Raw genomic sequence first — 10,909 nt, 5'->3', positions numbered from 1 at the left:
ATTTGCCCCCCCAATGCAACCCTTTGATGCTGAGTGCCAAGCAGGGAGGCATTGGGTCCCATTTTTACAGTCTTTGGTATGACCCGGCCGGGGATCGAACCCCGACCTCCCAGTTTCAGGGCGGACACACTAAGCACAAGGCCACTGTCAGCCTATGAGGATTGTAATGATATTTCTTATTAGTTGATGACACGTATTATTGTGTTAATTTTTATGCTATGTTGATTAACTGAATACATACATAGGACCACAATGAAAACAAGTCCCCAGGACCTTTTTGTGTTATCCTTTTAGCCATAATATCTTACTGTCTTACTTACATTTCTGACTGATAAGCTTATAGCTGGAATTCCCCCTCTGTGTAACCTTTAGTGTAAGTGTGCCCTATGTGCTATTAGCACTGCAACATTTTGATGGAAATGACCAGTAAGAAATATATGCCAGAAGCCGTATATGTCTGATTTGTCTGGGCCTTACAGATGGTTCACAGGGGGTCATTATGCTATATAGGGAATGCATGAGAAACATCGTCAAGTCTTGGGATTGTAGAGATAAGTGATTGAACTGATGTCCAAGTGCTTTCTGGGTCATATGGCTCCTTCTATTTACTACCCTCTGGTCGAACTCAGTGGTGACCTAGCCACAGTGAGCCAGGCAGTGAGTAAGACAGGAACTCCAGAAGGAAAACCCTGTCTCCCATCCCACGCACACGCGCGCACGCATGCGCGCGCATGTACGTGGTCACAAACAGACATACAACCCCCCACACACACACCACAAATGTCTGTGGGGCCCCTCTACGCTGACGTCAGTTAATGGAGTCCGCTGGCTCATGGTTAGTGTGAGTGGGAAAGCTGTTGCACGCAGCTAAAAATGGCCATGGCTGTGTATGTAAATACACCCTAATCCAAACTGAAGACCACACAAACAAGCGAGGGAAGAAACGCAACCCATAACAAGTTACAGTTGTGAAGTCACCGTTTTCAATGGCCAATCAAATGTAAACAAGAAGGGAAAAAAAAAAACATTTTCCTGAAAAGACGAAGTGATCTAATTTTAGATTTTCGTAGTAGAACAGAAATAAGGCTTGAGCCACCTGGTTCACGTTAGCGGGACAAGCTGACGCAGGACAAAGGCAGAAAAAGGGCAAGTCGCACAGATGTGGTACCGAAGTTGTTGACGTGAAGTCGGGCATCTTGACTATGTATAGCTGCGGCCTGCGGGGCATTCGTTTGCTCGTAACAGACGTCACAGTTTCTGCCCAATTCCGGCCCACAACAAAGGCTCCGGGTTCTGGTCAGTCAGTCTAAAATGTGCCTTTCTAATTGTCTTTGTGTCCAGCCTGGCCATGATGCCCCCGTCCGTCACCAGCCACTGTTTCCCACTCGGGCCGCGGGGGCTGAAGGGGTGATTTCAGCAGGACATCGGGGGCGTTTTTGTGGACTGAAAGTCTTCAATTTGATTCACCAGTCTTCTATTTTGGTGAACCAGACAGAACAAAACCTCCCCCCCTCTTCCCTCTCGACGTGTCACAGTGGTAGGGATGGCTAGTGAGTGCCAGGGGACTAAATTACACAGATGATGGGAATCTTGCACAGCGCACACACCCAGCTACCATTTTGGGGTAATAATAAGCAATTCCAAAGGCAAACATGGAAAAGAAAACATGCTCATATTAAGAGGAGGCTTTTGGTTTCTGACAAAAGGGTAATGAGACAAAGAAAATGACAGGGTGAAGTGGAACAACTATGTCTTCCTGTCTGTCCGTCTGCGTCAGACTCATTCACCCCCCCCCCCCCACCCACCCTCTCTGTCTCTCCAGCCGTCTGTGGGTGACTTGAACTCTCTACTGGCCCTCAGGGCGGTGAGTTAGCCTGCCTGGGGCGAGACAGTGGGAAAACTGGTGCTCCTTCTCCTTCTAAAAGTTACAGGATCGTCGCACGCCACACAAGCCGCGGGCAAACATGTCTGAAGAAGAAGAAGAAAGAACGAAAGAAAAAATAGTCCTTGTATCTTCATTTGTCAACATTTACAGAAGGATGTATGAGAGCATCAGCGGTTATTTCTGGTGTCTCCACAGACCCCGAAAGACACACAGTCTGCCCTGATAACTCGCAGTGATGACGGAGCTGTGGCTTAAGTATGTCAGACCGTGGAGCCAAAAGACGTGTGGCATATCTCACACACACTCTCTCTCACACACACACACTACACATACACACACACAGATGTGTGTACGCACGTGCGCGCGTACACACACACACACACACACACACCGAGTGTGGAGATTGTGTCGGGGGGGGGGGTTCAGTATACTCACTGACGGCATCACCCTCTCCGCCACCCGCCCTTTAAGACCATAGCGGTACAATGAAATTATACGTCTAGCCCTCAGGGCAAATATTGTTTGATTCAACGTGGCGTACTTTGAATGCCATCAGTGCGCGATGGTTTGTTTGTGGTGGTTTCAGGAGGCAGGGGGGGCTGAATGTATGTACGCTTGTCTGCGATATGTACGCCAGGGGCCTTGGCAGGGCTGACGTGCGACGGATTACAGATTAAGGGTTTGCGGGTTTTTCGATGGGAACCTCACACAGACTACTCTCTCATACGACTCTGTATTTAAGAACTATAAGCAGAGGTGACTTATATTAGCGCTAAATAAGAGGTTGTCCTCCGGTCCAATGGAGAAGAGACACGTCTCTTGTGAGGTTTCTGTGACGAACCTCATGACAAGCTGTCCCCACATTGCTTTTCACAAATATACTACATGGAGTTAGAGTTATATGACATGACATCTGTGTGTACACATGGTAGGCCTTTTTTTTGTTCTTTCTCTCTTAAGCCATTTTGTGCGGGAACCCCTTTTGGTGTATTAAACATTATGTTATAATTTAGCTATTGCTGCTATTTTTTTTTTATCGTAAAAATGTGGTGCAAATCTTTGAATATATACATTTTTTAACTAAAATATTGGCTTCTGGGGGGTCCCTGGAACTACATATTTTGAGATGGGGGTCAGTGGCCAGTGGCCCAATAGAGATAATTCTGGGGGTCCTTGACATAGAAACATGGGTTTTTCAGAAAAATGCCTTTTTTTATTATCGACCTCAGTCCAAAATGGGTTAAGCACACATACACCTGGGGGCCAATGCTAATGGCCCTTATGTTCTTCATAGCGTGAGAGCGACCCATGGGTCTAAATACGGAAAAATCCTGTACTGTTGGACAATCCTTTTGAAAAACCTCACCGCAGATATCATTACCATGGCGCACTTACAGACACAGCCGTTTCATTTGCAAGCTGAGAAGTGCAGAGAAAGGAAACTCACACCCGTGCTACACCGCATTAAAGGAGATTTTGGTAATCATCTTTAAACACGTGAAATACATTAAAAAAATTGCTTTTCGGTTCCTAAACCCCCCACCCAAAAAAAAAAAGAATCAAATGGGTGAGGCGACTGTGCCCCATAAAGAATGTATTACATAAGAGGTCAGGTTTTCACTATAAGACTATAAATAAAATGTTAAAAAATATTTAAAACAAAACCCCTCTGCTATAACAATTACTGAGCTCATGAACAACAGGCCCCTGAACGCCCCTATGAATCTGGCACCGAGCGCCACGCAGCAGCGTAGATCTGGCCAGTGACAACCATGCTAAAAAGCCATGACAAATACGAGAACAGTCTGTGTCTGCAACACAGCGTAGCGTGTCAGGCGCTGGACACTTCTGACTCCTGGACGGCCAACGTCTTACTTGTTGGCATCTCTCTCCATTACGCACACTTCATACCGCTCGTCCAGGGGTTTATACACACTTAATCCGAGACCTTGCGACGGTATTGGTCTGAAAAACCCGTAATGCAGCGAGCCGTAAAACTGTTGGACTAATGAATTCGGTTATGTTTTACTTCTGCAGGAGGCAGCAAAAAAAGAAAGGGGGGGGGGGGGGGGGGAACGAAACAACGAATAGGGAGTTGACACTTTAGTGAAAATATAGCTGGGCAGCGTATTAATGGGTGTTTATGGGGTAACTGAAAAGTGCAAGACATACGACAGAGCTGGAAGCAGAAGTTTGTTTTCATTAGTAAATAAGCGTGGGCTTCCTGGGCACCATTAGATACCCTGCTTCAGCAGTAAAGTAATGCCGAGCGTAGATGGGGAGGGCCATCTATGGACTCTTAAAGCACAGAGGAGGCACTGTCTCGTGGCAGTAAGAAAGTTAGAATAATATATACGTTGGATGAGGGCCCACTATTTAAGATGGAGCCTACTCCGGGCAGTTGTGTAAACTTCAGAGGACTCGCAGTGTGTCTCTGTGATGTCAAAGGCGCTCCGAAAAGCTCCAAATTGAATCACGGTAATAGACGAGCGGGGAGATTGGGAACAAAAAGCTACACGAAATTAGATTTCCTCCGGCGATCAGGTTCCACGGTTTCACTTTCAAACAAGGTGCAGCCATTTTCGCTTATAGGAGGAGGAGGAGGAGGCGGCTGGGCGGGTGGGCGGGAGCGCTGGGCCGCTCACGGTATTTTGTGATTTGATCATGCTTTGAAATGTTAATAGGACAAAATTTGAATTCGATCCCTCTGCAAAATAAGCAGTGGGAGGGAGGGGCGTATTGTGATTGGAGGGGACGGTGTTTATCCTTGGTTTCGGGGCCCCCACTCTGCGCTTCAGGAAGGTTTTCTCTGGCAGGGATGACACAAACCAGCTCGAATAAAGGACCGGACAGCCCCGAGAAAACGGAGTGAGTTTCTGTCACCCTCGCTGCTCCAGCTGCCCGCCGGCCCCCTGAAAACAAGCGAAAGAAAACACGTCGGGCCCCACAGGGCCCTGAGTCAACATGGCCTCCTTCCTCTGGCGGACGCCAACAGCTGCGTTCCTAATCACAGGAAAACCTATCAGCAGCCTGTTGTGAGTGGGACACAGACCTGTGGGCGATACACTTCACCCTATCGCTACACACACCACACTGTCACACTGTTCGCAACAAGGTCCGACTGGCCCGTGCATGCACACAGACAATATGTTACTCATGCTTCTATAGACACACACTGAATACCCCCCCCACACACACACACAAGGAATAACAAGTACCATCACCAGCACATTGATAGACACTGTCCTTCCTCTCTCATAAGGTCAACGTCACCGTGATTCGCAGGGCAAAGATGACATCATGGCATCTAAAATAAACCCGGATGACTAATGCTGGCAGACATCAGCACCACCAGTGGTGACATCACCCCTGCATGACCGACCAAACTCTGATCTGCTGCAAGGAATTCACATATTCATTTTTCTTTTCGCAGGGTTTTATTTTTTTTATTCTCTCGTTGAAAAGATCTAACTCTTGCCAGGTCAACAGAGACAGAGAAGACAGGCCTGAATATAAAGTGAGCAAAGTCGAGAATGACATCACCGCCATCATTTCATTGCTACTGTCAAATTATTGTCCGATACGCAGGAAGGGCCAGAACTGGCAACTTTTACAGATTTAACCGTCAAAAGAGTCAGAAATGACTCATTTATTTCAACAATTTCTATAAATACGACATGCTATAGCCAGGAAAGATTTTATATGTATAAATATTCATCCTGGGGATGGATTTTCTTTCCTCTTTTTTTTTACGTCAGCAAAACAAACTCGAGCGCAAAATTTAATGACATGAAGCTAACACTTATTTCACTGCAAACTAAAAATCTACAGTGTGTGGCTGGCTCCATTAACTTCAAGCGGGTGCATAATACAGTGGAGTATGTACACCCAGGTGTGATGGCACATTTATGGAGATTCTCTGAAATAGTAAACCGGCTAAACCTTCTGGAGGATCGTGTTGTTGCTGTTACGCCGGCTACCGCTGCCAAACCATAACCTTCGCATGTTTATTTGGTGTAACTTTATGCATAATGTACTGAGCAGGAGTTTAAGGCCTTGTAAAAGCGTCGTTATACCTAGTTGCACGCTGGCGTCACACACCAACAGCAGCAGATTGACAAGCTCGCAACACGCCACAGCGGAATACTCTGTGAGCTTGTAGATCTGCAATTTTTGCGGTGCACGCCAGCCAAGTATGAATCAAGCCTTAACGCTGTGTTAATGGCTGTGAACCCCACGCCCCCCCTCCCCACCCCCATTTAGCAACAGGAAAAGACAAATTGAATTACAACAATTTTGATGAGCTCAGCTAAAACAACATCTTAATGATCTTTGGTTGGAAAAGCGCCCCGGAGATGGCATGGAGACTGGATATAAGGGGAGGAAAGGGGGGCGTAGTGCTGGAGCAGAGCCAGGTAGTTGGCTCCTAACGGTGCTTGTGTATTGGCCCTGGGGGTGAAGTAGGAGGCAAAATGTTTTCACGTCTGCCTCGCTAAGCCTCGCTATTGATGCCTTTTGGAAGACATTATAGACCAAAAGTGAAAAATAAGAAGGGCCTGCTTTGAACTTCAGGGAGGTCTGCAGGTCGTGGGTTATTATACTGCAGACTATACTCAGTCAGATCATGAGTGGTTCCTTATAGGTGTCCTACAGAGGCCTATTCCGTGTTTTCAGCAGGATATTGGTGCATGCTACAGAGGAGAGTGGAAACCTACAAACAAATAGTGTTCATAAAATGTAGTCCCGGATTTCCCATTTAAGCGTATACCCATTTCCGGTTCTGGTGCAGTTTTAAATTAGCTTTGCATGATTGGTGCAGTATCGGATTAAACCCTCCAAACTCCCCAGGGCTCTATACTGGGTCATCTAAGTCCAGTGGTTTACCGGGGGGTTCCGGGGAAGCTATGGTAAATTGGACACAGAAGCGGAAACAGGTATGGCACATATTATAGCACAGAGCCCCTAGAAAACATGTTCAGCGCGGGCGGCTTCACCATGTGTCACGTGGAAACAGCTGGGGTTGGGGGAATAAAAACCTACCCATGTTCTCCCTGTTCTGGTGATGGAGATCACGTCTGGCTGCAGCCTCAGTGACGTCCCAGTCCAAAGCCCAGAGTCAGGGACCGGTTTGCAGACCCGTCCAGGCTTAGGTTCAGCCGCTTGTAAAAGAGGCGTCCAAGGCTGCTGGAGGACGAACAGACGCTGCGAGTCCCTCTCCTGGACGCCTGGCCCTTTGGTCCCTCGTGCAGCAAAGTAGGAGCTAAACCTGTGAAACGTTTTTAAAAGAAATCTGCCTTTCCCAAATGATGTTCTCACAGCTCCGAGGATGTAGTGAGCACGTGGACAGGGTGAGCAGTAGAAAAGTGAGGGCCAGGGACAGGATGTCAGTTTGCTGGAAAGCAGGTTGTTAAAATGATAATAAAAACTAGATATGACACGCTTTCCCTTAGTTAAGAGTCAAAGCTCTGCAGGACCAGATCTAACAGACTGCGGCCACTTGGACTGAGCTGAAAATTAAAACAAAATCTTCTTAAAAAAAAGAAAGAATGAGAAAGAAATTGAATATAGCTGGAATGAGTTGAAAGGACATGTTCCCATGAGGTAGTATGCTCAATAACACAAGCATTCCGTGAATGCGGTTCCCGTTACAAATGTGAAAATCTGATGTAATTTTTAATTTTAAGACATGACATCAATAATTCAATATATCAGCAGTTTCAAGACCTCTGTATCAAGCTGAAAGAGCATCGACGGCGATCTAAATAGATTAGCGAAAGATCTGCCATTGAAATCATCTAATCAAGTTCTGACCTTTAATGTGGGGGGGGGGGGGGGGGGGGGGGTTGTGGGGCGATTGGCCAGTTGAGCGATCTGGAATCTGTCAACACCTCGGTTCCCTCGGCCGGGAATTCCTTCTGCAGCCTGGCCACTCTGGAGCAGTTCCACATGGAAAGTACAGCGCAGTGGAAAACTGGCAGCCAAAAAAGCTCCGACTTTGCAGTCCGCGACTCTTCCAGATTAGCATTCCTTCCCCCTGACACATGCGCCGTGGAGCAGATTTATCATCTGAACCAACAGGGGACGCACTTCGGGTGGGGTGGGACATGGGTTGGGGGGTGCTGTGGGTACTGGGGCGGGGCGGGCGGGGGTGGTGGGGTACGTGAAGGGAAATCTGCCATGGAATAAAGATGCAAAAGGCAATGATGATATAAGAGGCCAAGGAGTTTAAATTGACAATCATTAACTCTGGCCTACTGAGCCGTGAATCGCCAGAAAGCACTCTCGAGTCAGAAGAGCCAGGCATCCTGGGAATTGCAGTCAAACTGTAAAAACGGCAATAAAATAATTGCTGAATTGAAATAAACAGGAGGTTGTGGGAATTCAAGTACTGACAGGAGGAGGGGTGCTGTTGCAGCCAGCGCGATTTTCTTGTTGGAAAATAACAAGGTGGGTCATTTCTTGAGCTGTTGACATGCACACTTCCTCACCTGATTTCACCTATAGGGAGGAGCAGACCGCAAGGAAGCCCTTTCATTAACTATACATCTATTCCCCACCATTAAATCACAAAACGCCTGGAGGCCCCACACACACACCCGCATGGGCTCTGCTGCAGTCATTCAACAACACACAGAGAAATGACAGCGAGAGAAGTCTTGCAAGGGAGTGAGAGAGGGGAGAGAGAGAAGAGACCGAGGAAAAGAAGAGGTGTGGGGGCGTGAAAAGAGCGAGTGAGAGGTGAAGAGGAGCGGCAGGGGGAGTGTGCCAGTCCATGAGCGAGGGTGTGGGGTTCACATTTGGGGGGTGCAGTGGGGTGTGCTGCTGCTGGCCGCTCAACAGTAGCATTCTTTCACACATAGCTGGAAGTAATCAGTGATCGGGGGCCAGAACGAAACTCGGAGCTCCGTCTGTTTGCTTTGGCCGCGCCTCCCTTCTTCCCCCTATCCTTCCACCTCGACATGCGAAGGCCCCCATTCGCATGCACCCCCCATCCTGGGGTCCACCTCCATATTCTGCACAGCCAGAATAACCCCATACCCCCCTCCCCTTAAACCTCCCTCAGCCGCACCACTCCAAAGCACTCCAGATGATCTCAACATTGTTGCCTAATCAGAGTTCAACTGATACTCACGTTTCCATCCTCCCTGCAGGAGAAATAGAGGTGGGGGAGGAAGTGAGATGGGGTGAGGAGAAAGAAAGAGAGCACATGACCGACTTTGGGGGAGAGAGAAAATGTGAAGAAAATAAAAAAGAATATTCTTAAGACGATTTGTTTGATGATATTCTCTCACACACACACTGCAGTTTGCAGGGCCTGTGAGCGCAAAGTATAGTCAGTGTCAAGTTCAACACATACTGTAGGGATAAAACAGATGCTTGAGGTTAATATTTCCTCGCTGATGTCGAGGACAGGATGTTGCATAAGTTGTCAAATCCCAAGACAATTCAAAATGGCCTCGTTGGCACCATAAAAGCAGCTGCGTACGCCGCCAAAGTGTTTTGGACCTCCAGTTTATATGTTGGACAGAGGACAGCCATGGACGTGAAGCAAAAGAAGAAGAAAAAAACACTTTGTTGCAGCTCGATACTATGTTCAGTTTTTGTGTTCTTGTACTGTATGTTGTCTCAGCAGGGTTAACTCTTGTTACTTGATGCACAGTGCAGTGCAGGCCGGGCTGCAGAGGCAAACGTGCATGCTATGCACATGCACGCATGCACCACTGGAAAGGATACTTCCCATCTCCTCCTATCGGTGGTGCATGGATTCAAGCAAATACAATCTCACGACTGAAGAATGTTTGCCATAGGCCAAGTCCTAATATGTAATGTTGTGAAACAGCGTGAAAAGGAGCCAACTCACACTATAGCGCCCTAGTGTCCTACACACTTAACACAATATGCAAAATGTGATGTTTTGGTAGCCACACGGCTAACCTGCAGTTGAAGAAATGCGGTTATGAAATATCTGAGATCGTTAGGGGTTTCTGGAAGACTGAAATAACTAATAACCGAAGATAAGCCTATACAAGCTTTTTCTGCAGGACTGCACTTCTATAGAAGACTCCAAATGACTCAGTCGTGGTGACTGAGAACTTTGGGAAGGCTTGGGAGAGCCTTCGTGACCTCAGTCACCTATCTCACTTCCTCTACTGTAGAACCCCCCCCCCCCCCCCCCCCCCCCCCCCCCCCCCCCCCCCCCCCCACCCCCCCCCCCCCCCGGCCTATTAGGGCATACATTAAAGTTAATTAAAGGATAGGGGCGTGGCACGTGCCGTGGAATGTACGAGTGCACACACAGGCACTTTTCCAAACAAACAAGGCACCGCCTGCGTCAGATACGGTATAGACTAGAGGCAGCTTTTTTTCATCCAGAGTGAGGAGAACACACACACACACACCAACACAAAACGCTGGAGCGCAGGGGGCCGTAACGTTAACAGACGATCTTTAACTTACGTACAGAGGCCTTAAAGACATTTCCATCATTGTCACGATTCTCATTATTTTTGGCACCATGTCGCTCCATCTCGCTCGTAATCCCCGTGCCGTGACCTTGGCCTGGAGCCGCTCTATACAAGCTCTCACAGGGGAACATCCTGGCCACTTCAAGAACAACACAACTGAGAGTGTGTGAGTGAGTGAGTGAGTGAGTGTGTGTGTCTGTTTGTGTGTGTGTGTGTGTGTGTGTGTGTGTGTGGGGGGGGGGGGGGGGGGCACTAACCACTTCCTTCCAATAACCATTAATGAAGCGATGTGTGTTATGGAGCAGTGCTACTGAGCAAACAGTGCGGACCTCAGTCCAGACACATGTTCAACACATTTACAACAAATTGATGATGGATTCTGAAACAAAAAAAGGACACACACACTGCACACACACACACTCGCAGAGAAAGGAGAGGAAGCATCAGAGATAAAGAGCTGTTTCTCAACCCTGGCCAAACAGGAGTGCCAAAGTAGACCGATTGACGCTGGACAAACGCTGCTCTCTCCAGTGCAGGGTGTTGACTCTCAAGGCAAAGG

This window comes from Protomyctophum parallelum (assembly GCF_964188405.1).
Source record: "Protomyctophum parallelum genome assembly, chromosome: 3".
NCBI lineage: Eukaryota > Metazoa > Chordata > Actinopteri > Myctophiformes > Myctophidae > Protomyctophum > Protomyctophum parallelum.
The sequence above is the reverse complement of the archived record's forward strand: the minus strand, read 5'-3'. Positions refer to the sequence as shown.